This window comes from Ambystoma mexicanum, chromosome 1p (assembly GCF_040938575.1).
Source record: "Ambystoma mexicanum isolate Mex_15411 chromosome 1p, UKY_AmexF1_1, whole genome shotgun sequence".
NCBI lineage: Eukaryota > Metazoa > Chordata > Amphibia > Caudata > Ambystomatidae > Ambystoma > Ambystoma mexicanum.
Window position 1 is genome coordinate 1,350,918,990 of NC_090921.1, and position 19,654 is coordinate 1,350,938,643.

Genomic DNA, 19,654 nt, shown 5'->3' on the forward strand with positions numbered 1-19,654 from the left:
TAAGGAACACAAAGCTAGACCCATGAAGTTTGCCAATTTCCCTCCATATGGAAAGACAGCAAACTCGGCCGTACTTGCCAGACTTCATTTAGATCAATGGATATTGTTAAAATAGCTGGACCAAATAGACCCAACATCTTTAGGACTCAACCGATTCATTTCTTCAATATCGAACATTCTTTTTGATATCAAAGATGTTTGGCATACAGTAGCCACATATGGACTATCAAAAAAGAAATGGACTAAAATGATGACGGAAGGAATGATCTTTATTCCAAATCCTATCATTTGCATCAGTCTCACCTGGCATACATCTTCCATATCGACCTGTGGCTCTCAACCCAGCCTTCTCCAATAAAAGTGACATTACGCCTGGAGTCGAGGGCTGATGAGGAGTGGCCTTTTGTGAACGGAACCTATGTCCTGTTTCTGTAGCACATCGGAGATATGTATCGCATTTTTAAAATCTAAGATTATTAAAACTCTCTCGAAGTGATTTGTGATTACGGTTAGAATGTTATGAGTTATTCCACGTATGTTTATTGATTATTGTATTTATTCTTGATGATTTCTGTCTCCATTTTCTTTGCCTTGAGTGATGCACCTTGAAGATGCTAGATGGTTTAGTGCACTTGGTAAAAATCGTAGAAATGTGGTGTTGGGGCCACAACACACTTCCTGAAAATGAAGTCATGTGGTTTTAAATAAGAGTATTAACCCACCCCCTTTGTTCATCGGGAGACAGTACGATCCCTGGGTTTAAGAGACACAAAACGTGGGAGGGTTATGAAAAGCACATGGTGGACATTCACAAGCAGTTTTAAAGTGGTTTATTAACCTCAGTGAACTTCAGAAAATGTAATAAATGTTATTTCATTGTTTCCCTTTGTTTTTCTTTATTTAATATAATTCGAATTGTTAATTGCGGGATAGCCGTTGGCTTCAATGGCTCCCCCATGTTTATCTTTAATTAAATGAAACGGGATGGTTCGTGTGCTAGAGTAAAGCACCTTGATGAGTCCATCACATACTCACGTACACACATTACGATGAGCATTTAATCTCACAGCTTGGCCAGAAACTTGCTTGCAAAGCCGGTTGCCGAGAGTTGCTACACTCCTGACGAGGCATGAATTATTAAAGAGGAGTACTGCCATCAGGAAATGCCACTCTGGAGAATCGTTTTGGCAGACTAAGCACATCGATCTGTTCATCAGCCTGAGGTAAGGCGATTGGAGTGTGGATGAGGAGAGTCTCAGAGGTGATGTGGGGATGGTCGTTGTCTGGACATATCTGGGACTCCACTTAATGCTGGGGGGAGGGTGATTGTCTCCTATAGCCGGTAGATTGCCGTAGTGGCGGACGGGTGTTGTAGACAGCTGGGAATATGTTGTTGAATCCGTGACAGTTTATGGTGGGACGGATTGGTCTGTGATGTTGGCGGATGGAACTTCGGGTGGGTGCTACCAAATATGGTGACATCAACACTAACATGATATGATATGGCATTTCTAATGTGCCTATACACAAGAGTTTCAAGGTGCAATGAGGCAAGGGAGGGGGAGCAAAGGGAAGACAGAGACAATGATCTTACTATGTCATGTGATATTGAGATCGAGCAAGTGCAGGGGAGAGGGGTTGGCAAAAGTGTGAGGGGAAAGAGGAGGGGGCAGTGCAGTACATGGGATCAAACAATAAGAAGTGTGGCCAGCTGGTGGCAAGTACAAGGGTAAGTGCAGACAGCAGGTGTCCCAAGTGCAGGTAGGGGACTACAGACCAAAGTGCATGGTTGCCAGGGGGGCAGTGCAGGTGTGCAACTGGCGGGGAAGGGACCTGGGCCGAGATCAGAGGATAGCCAGGTGACCAGTTCAGTTTCAGTTTCAGCCAGTAATTCAGCAGGGGAGAGGAAGAGAGAAGGCAGAAGTAAAGAGGAAAGTCTTGAGTTGCTTCCGGAGAGGCAGGGAGTGTGTTCCAGAGGGAGGCCCCAGCTGAAGAAAAAGATCTACCACCAACTTGTTGCTTGGAGAAGCGACTGACCCTGAGGGAGTTGGAGGCGGAGGAGCCAAGAGGAGTAGGAAGATATTTATGAAGTTGGAGGTATTGAGGCCCAGGCCCCAGAAGGCCCTGTGGACAATGCAGAGGGTCTTGAACTTAATCCTCGCAGCCACTGGGAGCCTGTGCAGAGAATTCAGTGCTGGAGAGATTCGACCCCTGGACTTGAGGCCAAGGACAAGTCTCGCAGTCCTGTTCTGGATGAGTTGCAGAGGGCAGAGAGTAGAAGCAGTTAGATTTAGTAAGAGGCTGTTGCAGTACTCCAGCCTAGAGAGAACCAGAGCTTTGGAGGCAGTGAGCTTCTGGGGGAAGGAGAGGCAAGGAAGAATACCTCTGAGGAGGTGCAGTTGGTAGTGTGACTTCTTAGAGACGTCAGAGATATGAGGAGAAAAGGAGAGTGTGGAGTCGAAGATCACCCTGAGGTTCTTAGCCTCAAAGGTGGGAACAGGAAGAGGGCCAAAGGAGGCCGACCAGAGAGTGACAGGAAAGGAGGGAGCAGGTGTGCCAATGAGGAGAATCACTGTCTTACTGGTTTAAGGCAGAGATTTTTGGTGGCACACCACTCCTGGAAAGTAGACAGACAGACCGAGTTTAGAGAAGGAAAAGAGATGGCAGAAGGGAGCCTGAAAATGGGTTGAGTGTCATCCGCATAGCACTGAATGGTGGGGCAGAGAGCGGCAATGCGGTGGGCAAGAGGTGCCAAGTATTGGTTGAACAGCCAGGGAGAGAGGTTAGACCCCTGGGGAATACCACAGGTAGAGAGAGAGTTAGAGGAGAGGAAGGACCCTAGTTGAACCTAGGAAGGTTGATTGGAGAGGAAAGAGGTCAGCCAGGCCAGGACATGATCTTTGATACCCAGGTTATCACAGAGACGGTTGAGCAGGATGGCAAGGTTGACCATGTCAAAGGCAGAAGAGAGATCGAGTAAGATGAGGACAGAGGGGTTATTAGATTTCGAGGTTGGAGAGCAGGTCTTCACTGATGTTCATGTGAGCAGTTTCATGCTTCTGGGTGCTCTGAAGCCAGACTGATGGTCATGGAGACAACCAACATATTCAGTATGAAGATTAGGATGGGTGATGGCCAGCTTTTCCAGGAGTTTGACCCGGAAAGGAGTGATGGAGATCGGGCGATAGCCGGGCAGAAGGGGTGGGCTGAGGGTTTCTTGAGAAGAGGGTGCACAAGAGAGTGCTTCAGGGGGAAAGGGAAGGCTCCAGTGGCAAAGGAGTGGTTGCAGAGGTCAGCAAGGGCAGGAGCAAGGGTGTCAATGTGGTCCTTAATGGTTTTGGAAGAACAGGGGAGAAACTGTTTTGATGAGACTTTCATAGATCGGACTTGTCTAGAAACCTTGTCGGGGGGAGAGCAGAGGAAATGCAGAGAAGGAGAGAGGAGAGGTGGCCACAGGTGGGCCAGAGGTAAAGCAGTATGTAGTGGGAGGAGGGCGAGAGGACGAGAGAGAGGACAGGATGTCCTGAGGTTTAGAGATGAAATGAGAAGCCAGGCCCGTGCAGAGGGCCTGGGAGGGGACAGGAGAGGTAGAGACTGCAGCAGGATTGGCCAGCGCCTTTCAGATTTTAAATAGTTTGGCCAAGTTGTTGGATGCCATAGAGATGTGGGCTTGGATGTGGGCTCTCCTATTGGTGCAGACAGAGAGCCGGTATTGCCTTTGGAGCAGGCGGCAGTCCAGTTTGTCAGAGGATGCACAGGAAGTATGCCATTTCCTCTCAGCTCCCCTGCACTTGCGTTTATGGGTGACGAGGTCTGAGTCGTACTAGGAGTTGCACTTGGCTTTGGGCTTCAAGCGGATCCTTATGACAGGGACAAGAACATCAAGAGTATCAGAGAGAGCAGAGTGGAGCATGGAAAGGGCTGTGTCAGGATGTGAGTCAGCCAGAGGAGGAGGAGGGGGTGAGAAAGTGGTAGCGAAAGTCTCAACTGACACACACGTCATAGGTCGGATAACTGAGAAGGTAGGTGGCAGTGCAGGAGTTGGCTTGGCCTGAGGGGTAGAGAGGGTGAGATGGGAAGAAAGGAGAAATTGAGAGGGATACAGAGGGAAAGTCTGAAGAGATCAGAACATCCAGCGTGTGCCCTGCAGAGTGAGTCGGGCCAGAGGAGAGAATAGAGAAAGAGAGATAGTCGCAGAGGTCGCAAAAGAGTCCAGAGGAAGGACATGAAGCATCCAGGTGGATGTTAAAGTCTCCAAGAAGGAGGAGATGGATGGTCGAGGCCAGGAGGGAGGAGGAGATGTCCCCCCACTCAGAGAGGAAGGAGGAGATGTGACCAGGTGGCTGATAGATGGTAGCCACAGTAAGAGAGTGGCCAGGAGAGAGAGAAAGCCTGCAGACAAGGGTTCGAAAGGGAGTAGGCCTGCGTAGGAATGATAGAGGCAGGAATCCACTCTGGGAAGTTCAGGGCTACACCCCCTATGGAAAGGTTGGATCTGGGCGTGGCGAGGATCTTGCAGCCATCAGGGAGGAGAGTGTCAAAGCTTGTGACAGAGCTGGCTGTGAACCATGTGTTGGTGAGACAGAGGACATCGAGGTCAAGTTCTTCCACGAGGTGGCAGATGTCAGAGGAGTGTTTGACAGCTGAGCGAGAGTTGAGAGTGGCAATATGGAGAAGGTTGCCATCCTTGAAAGATTTCCAGGGTGGAGTACAAATCAGAGGAAGGAGGAGAGGGCACTGTAGCCAAGGAGGAGACAGAGGGGGGAGGCAAGGAAGCCATGGGAGAGAAGGGACAGCAGGAGGACAAAGGAAATTAATGAGGTGCGGGAAGCGTCTATCAAAAAGGAAAACGTTGGCCTGATGGCCTTGGACCACGATGGTACCATTCAGGTAAACATTAATGATGACCATAGAGGATTTGACGGGGGCCAGGAGGGCCTCCCAGCGGGTGCCACCATTAATGGGAGAAGAAGAGAAAGGAGAAAGCACAGAGACCATATGAAGAGTCCAGAGGTCTGGTGAGAGAACGACAAAGAGGATGTCGGTGAGGGTTTGCCTGGAGGAAGCACTGGTATAGGTGTCAGTGATAGGGAGGCCTGGGTTGGAGACCAAGATGTCCATTTTAAACTTCTTCCTACCAGACTTAGTAAGGAGAGCAGGATAGTCGATAGAGAAGCCGCTAGGAGCACTATAGAGTAGGTAGAGGAGATGAGCGATGAATATGAGGTTTGAAGGGTGGAGGGGTGGGTTGGAGACACTAGAGAAGGACACGCAGAGGGGGCCAAGCAGACGATACAGACAGGGACGAGAGAATAGTTGACAATTAACCAATACGACAAGAGCTCAGACAATAGTAGAACAGTTTGCTAGATGAACGATTTGTCAAGAATACAAAAACCACAAACAAAAGGACAAAGTATTTGGCAAATGAGAACCTGGAGGAAGGAAGAATGCAGCGGAACACCCAGCAGTACAATGTAAGACAGGGCAGTCAGTGAGGCGAACACAAACCCACACCAGGAGCAGAGAAATCAGCGAATGAGGACCTGGATGAGGGAGGATTGCTATCAGAAAACACAAGGCAGTATAAGCAAAAACAGAGCAGTCAGTAAGGAAAACAAAAAAGCAATGTACTCGCAGTATAAGCAAGACAGGGCAGTCAGTGAGGAAAACAACAAAGCAATGTACACGAGCGGGAGTCGAAGAGTGATAACCTAAGGAGGCAAAGATACTGCAGAACACGGAGCAGTATTACAATCAATGAACAGGGCAGTCGATGAGAAGAACAGAGGGGGGCGGGTGCGGGCAGGGGGGAGAAGAGGGGGAACGAGGTAAGTGCACAGAACACCTGGTCAGGGAATAGCAAGGAAGTTGAAAGGACAAGCGATCAGGGAGTTGCGAGGAACCATGCAATCAGGGCGAAGCGGGGAGGTAGCGAGGAACACACGATCAGGGAGAAGCTGGGAAGATGCAAGGAACATGCAATCAGGAAGTAGTGAGGGACATGTGCATGGTGCAGGAAGGAGAGGGGGTGCGAGGCAATACGCAGAGCAGGCAGTCAGGAAATAGTGAGGAAGTTGCGAGGACACGCAATCAGGGAGTTGCGAGGAAGGAACAAGTTACTTACCTGTAACTGTTGTTCTCCAGCATGGGTCTGGCATGGATTCACATGCTCATGAATATTCCCCGTCGTCATACTGGGAATCCTCGGTAAAGAAAAAATCAGTTTCAGTTTAGTTTCTGAACTGTCTTTCTCCTAATAACCAATCACTGGTCTCTGGGTCATACTGCCCCCAGCCAATGACTTGCAACTACCTAAGCCCCTCCTCTGGCAGCCATCTTCATATTTGGTAGCACGTAAAGTGGCAGTAGGACCAAGAGAAGAGCCGCAAAGCAGTAGGCGGGAGGGTTTGCACGTGAATCCATGCCAGACCCATGCTGGAGAACAACCGTTATAGGTAAGTAACTTGTACCTTCTCCAGCATGGGGTCTGGCATGGATTCACATGCTCATGAATAAAGAATACATAGCAGTACACACATGCACAACCACGGGAGGTGGCAAGGCTCAACATTAAGCATTTCAACAACTCAACATTAAGCATCTCTTACCTCCTCACCAGACTCACCTTCAAGCAAACAGGTTGCGCAGCACTGCTTGGCCGACTCTGGACGCCTCCCTGGAATCCTGGTTGACACAGTAGAATTTTGTGAAGGTGTGCCTCGACCTCCACGTAGCAGCCCTGCAGATGTCCATCAGAGGTACACCAGACAAGAACGCTGTAGTTGCAGCGATCACTCTGGTCGAATGGGCTCTCGGACGGCCAGGCAACGGTCGGTTTGCCAACCGATGACAATGGGTGATGCAGCCGGAGGGCCACCTGGAAATGGAAGCCTTCGAGAGGGCCTTGCCTGGGTTCACTGGTCCAAAGTTCACAAAAAGCTGTGATGTCTTTCGAAAACTCTTTGTGCGGTCCGAGTAGAACTTCAGCGCTCTAGCCACATCCAGCGAGTGCAAAGTCCTCTCAGCCGTCGACAAAGGCGACGGGAAGAAAACAGGTAACACCAAGGACTCATTGAGATGGAAGTCCGACGGCAACTTGGGCATGAAGGAGGGGTGCATCCTTAGCACGACCCTCGTTTCGTGGAATGTCAAGTGCAGACATTCTGTGGGGAGTTGAATTTAGAAGTACATTTAGAAGCTGCAATTAGAAGTGTGCCCAATAGCCTCGCTCCATCTAGAACTGTGCTCATTAGCCTCTCTGTGGAAAGTTGAATTAAGAACTGCTGTCAGATGTTGCATTTAGAAATGTGCCCAATAGCCTCTCTGTGAAAGTTGCATTAGAAGTGTGCCCTATAGCCTGTCTATAAATTTGGAAGTGTGCCCAACTGCCTCGCTGTGGGAAGTTGAATTTAGAAGTACATTTAGAAGCTGCATATAGAAGTGTACCCAATAGCCTCGCCAAATCTAGAAGTGTGCAAGTAGCCTCTCTGTGAATTTAGAAGTCTACCCAATAACCTCTCTGTGATTTTTGAAGCTTGCACAATTGCCTCTCTGTGAATTTAGAAGTGTGCCCAATTGCCTCGCTGTGAAAAGTTGAATTTAGAAGTACATTTAGAAGCTGCAATTAGAAGCGTGCCGAATAGCCTCTCTGTGAAAGTTGAATTAAGAACTGCTGTTAGATGTTGCATTTAGAAATGTACCCAATAGCCTCTCTGTGAAAAGTTGAAATAAGAAGTGCAGCTTGAAATTGCATTTAGAAGTGTGCCCAATAGCCTCTATGTGAAAGTTGAATTAAGAAGTTCTTTTAGAAATTGCATTTAGAAGTGTGCCCAATAGCCTCGCTGAATCTAGAACTGTGCCCGATAGCCTCTCTGTAAAAAGTTGAAATAAGAAGTGCTGCTCGAAATTGCATTTAGAAGTGTGCCCAATAGCCTCGCTGCATCTAGAACTGTGCTCATTAGCCTCTCTGTGGAAAGTTGAATTAAGAACTGCTGTTAGATGTTGCATTTAGAAATATGCCCAATAGCCTCTCTGTGAAAGTTGCATTAGAAGTGTGCCCTATAGCCTGTCTATAAATTTGGAAGTGTGCCCAACTGCCTCGCTGTGGGAAGTTGAATTTAGAAGTACATTTAGAAGCTGCATATAGAAGTGTACCCAATAGCCTCGCCAAATCTAGAAGTGTGCAAATAGCCTCTCTGTGAATTTAGAAGTCTGCCCAATTGCCTCTCTGTTGAAAGCTGAATTTAGAAGGGCATTTAGAAGTCCACCCAATAGCCTCTCTGTGATTTTTGAAGTGTGCCCAATTGCCTCTCTGTGAATTTAGAAGTGTGCCCAATTGCCTCGCTGTGAAAAGTTGAATTTAGAAGTACATTTAGAAGCTGCAATTAGAAGTGTGCCAAATAGCCTCTCTGTGAAAGTTGAATTAAGAACTGCTGTTAGATGTTGCATTTAGAAATGTACCCAATAGCCTCTCTGTGAAAAGTTGAAATAAGAAGTGCTGCTAGAAATTGCATTTAGAAGTGTGCCCAATTGCCTCTCTGTGGAAAGTTGAATTTAGAAGTACATTTAGAAGTCTACCCAATAGCCTCTCTGTGATTTTTAAAGTGTGCCCAATTGCCTCGCTGTGAAAAGTTGAATTTAGAAGTACATTTAGAAGCTGCAATTTGAAGTGTGCCGAATAGCCTCTCTTGAAAGTTGAATTAAGAACTGCTGTTAGATGTTGCATTTAGAAATGTATCCAATAGCCTCTCTGTGAAAAGTTGAAATAAGAAGTGCTGCTAGAAATTGCATTTAGAAGTGTGCCCAATAGCCTCTATGTGAAAGTTGCATTAGAAGTGTGCCCTATAGCCTGTCTATAAATTTGGAAGTGTGCCCAACTGCCTGGCGTGGGAAGTTGAATTTAGAAGTACACTTAGAAGCTGCAATTAGAAGTGTCCCCAATAGCCACTCTGTGAAAGTTGAATTAAGAACTGCTGTTAGATGTTGCACTTAGAAATGTCCCCAATAGTCTCTCTGTGAAAAGTTGAAATAAGAAGTGCTGCTAGAAATTGCATTTAGAAGTGTGCCCAATAGCCTCTCTGCATCTAGAACTGTGCTCATTAGCCTCTCTGTGGAAAGTTGAATTAAGAACTGCTGTTAGATGTTGCATTTAGAAATGTGCCCAATAGCCTCTCTCTGAAAAGTTGAAATAAGAAGTGCTGCTAGAAATTGCATTTAGAAGTTTGCCCAATAGCCTCGCTGCATCTAGAACTGTGCTCACTAGCCTCTCTGTGGAAAGTTGAATTAAGAACTGCTGTTAGATGTTGCATTTAGAAATGTGCCCAATAGCCTCCCTGTGAAAGTTGCATTAGAAGTGTGCCATATAGCCTGTCTATAAATTTATAAGTGTGCCCATAGCCTGTCTATACATTTATAAGTAGGCCCAACTGCCTATTGGTGTTAGTTGAATTAGAAGTGTGCTCAACAACCTCTCTGTGAAACTCAGATTTAGAAATAACTAACAGTATAGCTGTGTAATGTAGAATCTAAAACGGTGACTAATAATCTAATTACAAAGTTGATTTAGACCCATGCCTAATACCCTCCCTGTATAATGGTGAATTGAAAGATGTCCACCACTTCCGTGCCCTATGGAATACCATTAGTATAACTAGCAGTATAGCTGTGTAATATAGAATCTAAAGTGTGACTAATAAATCTAATCCCGCCGCTAAGCAAATTGAATCTAGAGGCCGACCAAATATCTTCTCTGTGTACAGGTCAGGTGAACTTAGAAGTGTACCTAATAAACTAAAATCATCTCTGTCTACAATTGTATCTAGAAACCACCAAATAGTCTAGAACTTAGAAGTGTACCCAATAAACTAAAATCATCTCTGTCTACAATTGTATCTAGAAACCACCAAATAGTCTAGTATCGCCTTGAGCAGTGAACCTTGAAGTGTGCCTAAAGCGTGTCACCATCGACCCTAGAACTACTATCAGAAAGCCCTCCTAAAATCAACCTAAAAGCTTGCACCAATCATGAGTGCACCCACTCCGCCAGAGTCTGTCAGAAACAACCCCCGTGGGCCACCCCCACTCTCCGACCAGCCTTCCCTCCCGCCCCCCCCTCCCAAACCTCCCCACCCTCCTCCGCACTCCCTGCCATTCCCCTCTCCAAACACCAAGCCAGGGGAGCGCGATGGCGAGCCACTCACCCTAAGACCACTCATCCCCCGAACCCCACCCCCGACCCACCAACATTACCCATACCCACTCCCCTCACTATCACAACTGGCACACCCCACCCTGCAATCACCCACCACCCAACCTCCCCTCACACCCCTGCCACCTTCCCCCCGACCACACCCTTTCCCCTCCCTAAAAACTGCACGCCTAGCCCTAGCAAGAACCGAAGCTGCCTCCCTCTCCCACTCTGACCCCCATACTCTCTCTCACACACCAATTGCAGCAAAGAAACTAAAGAGGAAACGTTCCTGGTCCCCCTCAATCTCTCAGCACTCCTCGCCTCCCCTCTCTCGACCCATCACCTCTATCCCGCAATCCCCTCCTTCCCCCGTGGCTTCTCCCTGCCTGAAACCCCTCTCCCTCGATTTCTCATCAACTACAACTGAAACCCCTAACCGCCAACACCCCTCCTTCAAATCCCCCAACCCAAACCCGATCATCCTATCACACTCAGCCACCCAACCCCACCCAAAGCCTGCCAATCTCTCGGCCCGCCCACTATTCCCATCTAACATCACCCAACCTACCCCCCTCCCTCCACTCTCTCCGCCACCGCCCCATCCCGCTCCAGCACCGAGACCATCCTTGGCTGCCAATGTAAACTGTATCCTATTTAACGCCCGATCTGTAGCAAAAAACAGACATTGCATCTTTGACCTCCTCGCCTCTGTCAAACCAGACCTAGTTTTCATCACTGAAACTTGGTTCTCTGACGACTTCGGTCCAATCGCTAATGAAGCCTTTCCCCCTGACTACTATTTCATCCCACTGAACCGTCCGTCCGGGGGGGGGGGGTAGCATTCGTCTTCAAATCCCTCTTCCGCGCCTCAATCATGGACAACCAACCCTCCATTCCATCCTGCAAATCTCTCCTCATTAAACTATCCCTCTCCCCGTCGCTGTCACACAGCTTCCTAATAATATACAGGCGCCCTGGCTACGATAGACACTTCGCAAACAACCTTTGCGATTCTATTGCCACCCTCCAACTAAACCATCCCAACCTCACCCTTCTTGGAGACTTCAACATATGGCTCGACATCCCCACCAACCCAATGACACACTCACTAGTTGATGGTTTAGATGCAATTAATCTCCAACCCCACATAAACGGCCCGACTCACTATAAAGGACACACTCTTAGCTCCAACACCCTGATTCATATAAAGCCGCCCACCCCTATCATCTGGTCCGATCATTTCATTCTCTTGTTCACCATCCATTCACCCGACCCCCTTCCCGTACTCGTATCTAGTCCTCCGAATATACACAAATGCTGGAAGAAACTAATAATCACCCCGGACCTAGCCGAGTCACTCCTCCAGTCTCCTCCATCAACCTGCCGTCCCAACAACCAACTAACCCCTGAGGCCTTTGATTCATGGCTCAACGCATCTCTGATGCGGCTCACCCCCTCGTGCAAACCATCAACCCGCCGTGGCCTTTTCCCCAGATGGTTTACTCCCGAGTTGAAGACCACTAAACGAAAATACAAATACCTAGAACGCAAATGGCAGAAAGAGAAAACCCACGAGAGCAGGACCACCTTGGCCCATCACCTGTATCGGTACAAGGCCGAAATCCGGAAAGCAAAAAAAGCCCACTACAACTCCCGAATCCTAATCTGCAAAAACCCAATCAAAGAACTTCACAAAATTATCTCCGAATTCACCAATCCGGCCTGTAACACAACCACCCCGAACCCGTCACAATCGCTGTGTGACTCACTCTCCCTCCACTTTCACTCCACAGCTATCGAAAGGACAAAAACTCTAACCACTAAACTGGCTCTCTTACAGCCACCGGGCAATCCACCACCCGTACCGGCCAGCCAATCAGCGGCAACCTCTACACAACTGACTTTTGAATCCTTTAGCCCAATATCACCAGAACAATTTCTCAAACTTCTATCTGCCCGCAAACCATCTGGATCACCATTGGACCCTTGCCCAGCCACAACCCTTAAAGAAATTTTTGCTTCCACCTGCGCAGGAGAACACACAAGATCTATCATATTTACCTCCCTTTCTTCCGGCATCTTTCCAGACGCATTCAAAATGGTGCACGTCAAACCTCTAATTAAAAAACCTTCGCTCGACCCTCTCGAGCCCAAAAACTACCGCCCCATCTCAAACACCAGGTTCCTTGCCAAACTCATTGACCGAACCGCCTACTCCCAACTAAATGCCTTTGTTGAAGCCAACAATCTCCTAGACCCCGCCCAATCAGGGTTCAGAACTCTTCACGGCACTGAAACCACCCTAACCTCGATCTGGGATGACCTTAAAATGACAGCTGACTCCACGGGATGCGCCGCACTAATCCTTCTTGACCTATCGGCCGCCTTTGACACGATCAATCACTCAATCCTCCTTGACCGCCTCCATTCCCTAGGAATACGTGGAACCGCCCTTAAATGGATAGCTTCATTCCTCAAAGACAGGCACCAAATAACGACACTCTCCAACTTTACCTCCTAAGCCCGACCAGTCGACACAGGAGTTCCACAAGGAGCATGCCTATCTGCCCTCCTGTTCAATCTCTACCTGAACACCCTCCCACCAATAATCCGCTCACACAACATCCTGTGTTACAACTACGCCGACGACACTCAACTAATTCTAAAATTCTTGAACGCGAAACCTAACTCCCGACCTGACCTAGCATCCTGCCTCCTCAACTTAGAACGCTGGATGACCCAAAGCCACCTCTTGTTAAACCCCTCCAAAACAGAAATCATGGTTTGTGGCAACTCCGATCTTCTCCCGCACCCACTACCCTGGCCACCTGCCATGGGCAACTCACCGACACCCTCCAACACAGTGAAAAATCTTGGTTGCACCCTGGACTCTGACCTAACACTCTCGCGCCAAGTCAACAATGTCTCAAAGTCCTGCCACTACCACCTCAAAAACCTTAGGCGCATCTTTCCATATCTCTCATTTCCCAACAGACTCTCCGCGGTCCAATCAATCGTCATATCAAGACTGGACTACTCAAACCCCCTATACCTCGGAATACATGCCCACCAACTAAATAAACTCCAAAGGGCACAAAACGCGGTGGCCAAAATGCTACTTGCGCTCGGTCCAAAAGAACACGTATCCCCAGCCCTTAAGACACTGCACTGGCTTCCAGTAGCCCGTAGGGTGGCTTTCAAAACCCTATGCCTCTCCCATCGAGCACTGCTTAAAACTGGACCTCAATATCTTCAAGACAAACTAATACCTTATCATCCCACTCGCACCCTAAGATCAAGCTCAGCTGGCCTCCTAGTAATTCCTAAGACAAACTCAGTCAGGTTAGGCGGATCTTCATTCACAGCCTTAGCCCCAACCCTATGGAACTCCCTCCCACCCCACATCCGCCTTACTGAGGATTTAACGTCCTTCCGCAAACTTCTGAAAACCTGGCTCTTCCCCTAAAACCAACCGGTTTCCAAACTAGCATCATCACAATAACCACCGACCCAACAAACTACCTGAAGCGAGAAATTGACAGCTAATAAACTCGAATGTAAACTAAGAAAGACAAACAGATCTAAACTAGTAATGTAGATCAAAACAATGAAGTGGATAATAGGAATAAATCAGTGTGAAAATAGGAGATCTAAACTGATGAAATGGACACAATAAATGAGGAGGGACGTAGTAGGAAGATGAAATAGTTAGAATGGATGAAGTGGATAGAACAGATGAATGCACTAAGCGTAAGAGCGCATGGATGGAAGAACAAACGACTTGAAAGACCAAATGATTATGGAGATCGGATGGAATAGATTAACTTACTAAAGCCAATAAGTGTGTAGAGTGGTTGGTGTGTGTAGAGCAGACCAGCGTGTAGAGTTGTTGAGTATGTGCAGAGTTGATGAATACGTAAACACAGAGAAGAAATTACAACGCAGAAGGGCGTAGAACTGATGACTACACTGAATGCACGAACATATCAACCATATGAACGTCTTGACCAGACGAACGTGTAAGAGCGAACGAACATGTAGAAAGGATGAGCGTGGAGAGCGGATGAGTGTGGAGAGCAGACGAGTACGCAGTGCATACAAGTGTGGAGTACGTACCAGTGTGGAGTGCGTACGAGTGTGGGGTGCGTGCGAGTGTGGAGTGCGTACGAGTGTGGAGTGCAGGCGAGTGTGGAGTGCAGGTGAGTGTGGAGTGCGGGCGAGTGTGGAGTGCGGGCGAGTGTGGAGTGCGGGCGAGTGTGGAGTGCGTTTTGAGTGTGGAGTGCGTTTTGAGTGTGGAGTGTCTTTTGAGGGTGGGGAACGGATGAGGGTGGGGAGCGGACGAGTGGGGCGAGCGGCTGAGTGTGGGGGGAACGCCTGAGTGTAGCGAGCGAATGAGGGTATGGAACGGATGAGTGTATATGGAGCAGATGAGCGTATATAGAGCTGATGAGTGTATGTGATACAGATGGATGTGTGAAGCAGATGAGTGTATGGAGCGGACGAGCGTATGGAGCAGATAAGTGTGTGGAGCGGACTTCCGCATGGAACGAACGAGTGTTTGGAACAGATGGGTATGTAGAGCGGATGAGTACATTGAACGGATGAGCATGTTGAACGGATGAACAACATATAGAGCGGATGAGTATGTTGGGCGGATGAGTGTGTGGATAGGATGAATATGTATACCAGATGAGTGTGTAGACCGGATGAAGGTACAGAGCAGAGGAGCGTACAGAACTGAGGAGTATACAGATCGGACGAGTATACAGTGCGGATGAGTGCGTAGGCAGACGGGAGTACATGCGCGTGGTAGACTGGAGTGCACGCGCGGGGATGACAAGAATGCATAGCGCACGCATGTGCAATCCATGAGAGCAAGCACAGCGGCACACTGGAGAATGAGAGATAGACCAGTTCACGCAAGGCGCACTTGAGAGTAAGTATGTCAATGCATGGAACATTTGAACGAGCATATATCATACCACACCCCACGCTTACTCTCTTCTTTACACCACCACTCAAATAGAACACAGGGATACTATGACACCATTCGGTATAACTGTTCTCATACCAACATCTCACGCTCTCCCCCCATCACTCTAAGTTAACACTGCTGGCTCCACACCCCCAGCTAGGCGTTTCTCCTCAGGCCTAACGCAACCACTCTCGGTCGGGATAAATCCCGTCAGAGCGAACACATACTCCTGATCTCTCCACCACCACACCTACCGCTAAGAAGCAGCTACCATACGATTTCCCCACCAGCTGCACACATACCTGGTGCGCACACGCACCATTGGACTCTCTCTGCTCTCTCTCTACTGACTCGAACTTCGGTTCCCAAGGCGTTCAACCTACCAGCGCCTTCAGACCATACCAATGGTATATAAGGCGCTATATAAATGCAATATAACAATAACAATAACAATAACAGAGGCTTACAGGAGAGGGCCTGGCTCTCTCCCACTCGTCGTGTGGAGGTAATCATCACAAGAAACGCTGTCTTCCACAATAGGAATTTTAGAGGCGCCGAATGCAGAGGCTCGAACAGAGGACCCATGAGCCTAGTCAGCACCACATTGAGCTCCCACGCCGGGGCTGGAGCCTTCACTGGCAGGAACAAGTGTAAAAGTCCTTTCATGAACTCCTTCAACAGGCGAATTGGCCACAGCGACGACCGCCCCAGAGTTCTGGTGTAGCAGGAGATAGCCGCAAGATGGATTTTGATAGAAGCGTGCCCCAGCCCCACCTTGGCCAGTGACAGCAAGTACGGCAGTACTTGAGGGGCTGTAATCCAAAGAGTGTCTACCTTCTGTGCACGCCACCAGACGATGAACCTCTTCTATTTATGTCTGTAACACTTAAGAGTCAAAGAAGCCCTGGCCTTGGCAAGTACCTCCTTGCAGTCCGCCAGGATCTCGTATCCTCCAAATTCTAGCGCTGCAGGAGCCAGGCCTGCAGGTTCAGCGTCCCCGGGTCATGGTGCAGAATCGCGTCGCCTTCCCTGGCAAGAAGATCTGCATCTGCAGGAAGCTTGACTGGAGGGGACGCTGACATGTCCAGAAGGTCCGGGTACCATATCTGCCTCGGCCATGCCGGTGTGATGAGGACCATCCTGCACCGGGACCGCCTGAGCTGACTGATGAGTCGCAGAAGCAATGGCAATGGTGGAAATGCATAGAGGAACAGGCCGTCCCATGGGAATGAGAATGCATCCTCCATGCTCCCCAGCTGGGGAAACCTGCTGGTGAACCTACGGCACTTGGTGTTCATCGCCGTCGCAAATAGATTGATCTGGGGATTGCCCCATCGTTGAAACAGTAGTTCCACCTGATCCTGCCGAAGTTCCCACTCGTGGCAAGAGCGCAGCTCCCTGCTGAGTGAGTCAGCGACAGTGTTCTTCACACCTGCCAGATGAAAGGGTACCAGGAACATCCTCTGGGCGACAGCCCAGTGCCATAGATCCTGCGCTTCCTTGGAGAGAGCTGGGGATCTGGTGCCCCCCTGCTTACGAATGTAGAAAATCGTGGTGGTGTTGTCAGTGAAGACCCGCATCACCTTGTCCTTGAGGGACGGAAGAAATGACTTGAGGGCCCAGAACACGGCCCGGAGCTCCAGGACGTGGATGTGCAACAACATCTCCTCTGGGAGCCAAAGGCCGCTTGCGTGGAGATTTCCAGTATGTGCGCCCAATCCCTCCATGGAGGTGTCCGTTGTCACCGTCTCCTGATGGGCTGGGGTTTGAAAGTCTGTGCCCGCCACGAGAGGCGCGCAGACGCCCCACCACCGAATCGATCGCCGGAATGTCTCATTGAGGGCGATATTGTCTTCGAAGCTTCCCGACACTTGTATCCAACAAGCGTTGAGGAACTCCTGCAGCAGCCGCATTTGCAGCCTGCACAGCCAAACGAGGTAGATGCATGACAACATCATGCCGAGCAGGGACTTGATGGACCTCACCCTGGCAACTCCCATGGTTAACAGCCGTTGTACCTTGCCCAGGATGGGTTTCATCCTGTCCCCCGACAGTGACGCCAGATGCATCACTGTGTTGAGTCTGGCTCCCAGGAACCGAGCGTCCTGCGATGGCACCAAGCAGGACTTTGCATAGTTTATTGAGAACCACAGTTCTGTGAGCAGGCGGACGGTCCTCGCTGTGCGTTCGATGACAAGTTCCCTTGACTTCGCTCGGCTGAGCCAATTGTCCAGATAGGGGTAGACGTGGATCCCCTGCAGGCGCAGCCGTGCCGCCACATGTGCAAGGCACTTGGTGAAGACCCTTGGGGCTGACTTCAAACCGAAGGGAAGGGCCTTGAATTGATAGTGCTGCCCTTGGACCACAAAGTGCAGAAACTTTCGATGCCCCTTGTGTATGGGGATGTGGAAATAAGCATCCTCCAAGTCCAGCAACAACAGGAAATCTCCTTCCTCCAGCTGTCCCAGCACGTGCTGAAGGGTGACCATACAGAACTTCTGGGATTTGATGTATTTGTTGAGGCGGTGGAGATCTAGAGTGGGTCGCCAACTGCCGGTCTTCTTTCGGACGAGGAAGTACTGCAAGTATACTCCAGAGTCCCAGAGCCTCTTCGGGACAAGCTCTATCGTGCCCTTTTTCAGCATTGCTTGTACCTCTAGAAGCAGTTGTGGAACGTGGTTTTCTTTCCTTGCCACAGGTGGAAAACGGGGACACTTCTTTTGGAACTCCAGGGTGTGTCCGTGGTCGGTGGAGATGGACTTCCACACGCCGATGTAGTTCACCAGCCGGATTCCTATTGGGGTGCTCGTGTGGGGGCCCGATGTCATGGCCGGTTTAGTCCTGCTTCACCAAGGCCATAACACCTTGGGTCCCTTGGCGATGAGGACAATTTCCTCCGGCCTCGCTGCAGCCTCTGTAGGCCTCCTTAGAGGAAGAACGTGCCGCTTGACGGTGCGAAGAAGAGCCGGCACCAAATCCTTTGGAGGCACCTTGAGACATGCCTCCAGAGGACCAAAAGGACGGCCGCTGTTGCTCGAGTGTGCCCAAGGTATGGGCCGTCTCGGAGTCTGCTTTGATGGCTTGCAGTGACTCGTCCACCGTCTTGCCGAACAAGTTGTCCCCGTCGAAGGGCATGTCCAGTACCCTCTCCTGGACGTCCTGATGGAAGTTGGTGGCCCTGAGCCAAACACGCCGGTGAAGACAAATGCCATTGTCCATCTGGCGGAACCTGGTGTCGGCGATGTCCGTGGCCACCGTGATAGCATGGTCCCTAGCCACCTCGCCTTCTTGAAGGATTTCAAGGGCCTCCGCGCTCTTGTCGTCTGGAAGGAAGTCCAGGAGAGGGGTGATTTTAAACCAGAGCTCTCTGTCGTAGCGAGCCACGATGGCGAGAGCATTGGCCACCTTAATGGTCTTCGCCGCCGACGAGATGGCCCATTGTCCTATGGAGTCTAGCTTCTTTCCCTCACCATCCGGTGGGGAAGTGGACGTCAACACCGCTGTCATTGCAGATTCTTCCTGGCTGCCGCCGAGACCACTGGGGCCGGAGACGGCTGCACCCTGAGGCACATCGGTGCAGAGTCCGGAACCTGGTATTTCTTCTCATACTGGTCTCTCTTCACCGGGGTCGAGGATGGGTTCCTCAGGAGGGCCAGCCCTTTGTCCCAAATGTTGTCCAACAGCGGGACCGAGAGCACGGTCTTCCTTTTGGCCTCTCGACGCTGATAAAGGAAACCCTCCTTCTTCTTTTCCTCAGGGTTGTGCTGAAATAGCTCCAAGGGCCTAGAGATCATGACGTGGAAGGATCCAATCTCATTGGGGGGAGAAGCCCTGGGTACCGGTGACAGGAGATCTGTTCCGTCGTCGTCGCTGTTGTCCGTACCTGGCATCACCGTATCCGGCTCCATCTCGTCCCTCGGTGGAGGGGATGGAGGGGAGGGATGGTATGGTAGAGGAGGATGGACTTGTCTCCTCTTAGTTGGCAGATCCTCGACGGTCCAGGCACCGGATCGCCAGAAGGCGTGGGCAGCCTTGTCCATATCTCCGTACACAGGTTGTGCAGAGCTTGTAGGATGTCCTCCGATCTGTCCGTCGATGGGTGAGGAGGTTGCGACTGGAGTGTCGGGAGCGGCGTGGGGTCAGGTTCCTCCCTGTCCTGCCGTTCCTCGTCCGTTCCCTCGTCGCTTTCCCCATCCGCCTTGTCTGGGTCCTTCCCGTAGGACATGGCCTTGGTGAACTTCTTGTCCAGCACCACCTTCAGGCCTGAAAGCTCCTCTTCGGAAGAGATCTCTGCATCTAGCGGGACCACTGCGCCCCCCCTTCTTCTCGGCCAGGGGCGACGGTCTCGGGGAGATGATCGGCATCTTCACGGGAGTCTTCTCTATGGGCACAAATGACGATTCCCTCCGGGCAGGCAAGGAATGTGAATTCAAAGGTATTCAAAGGTATCCGGGTGGGCAAGGAAACTCTCGCCTTTGTGGAAGCCT

General features: G+C 49.9%; 1 protein-coding gene across 2 annotated transcripts in view; it reads right to left on the reverse strand.

The window, feature by feature from the left end:
- LOC138454312 (sulfotransferase 2A1-like) overlaps window positions 1-19,654 on the reverse strand; it is a 496,796-nt gene that overhangs the window by 56,717 nt on the left and 420,425 nt on the right. The window lies entirely within an intron of this gene.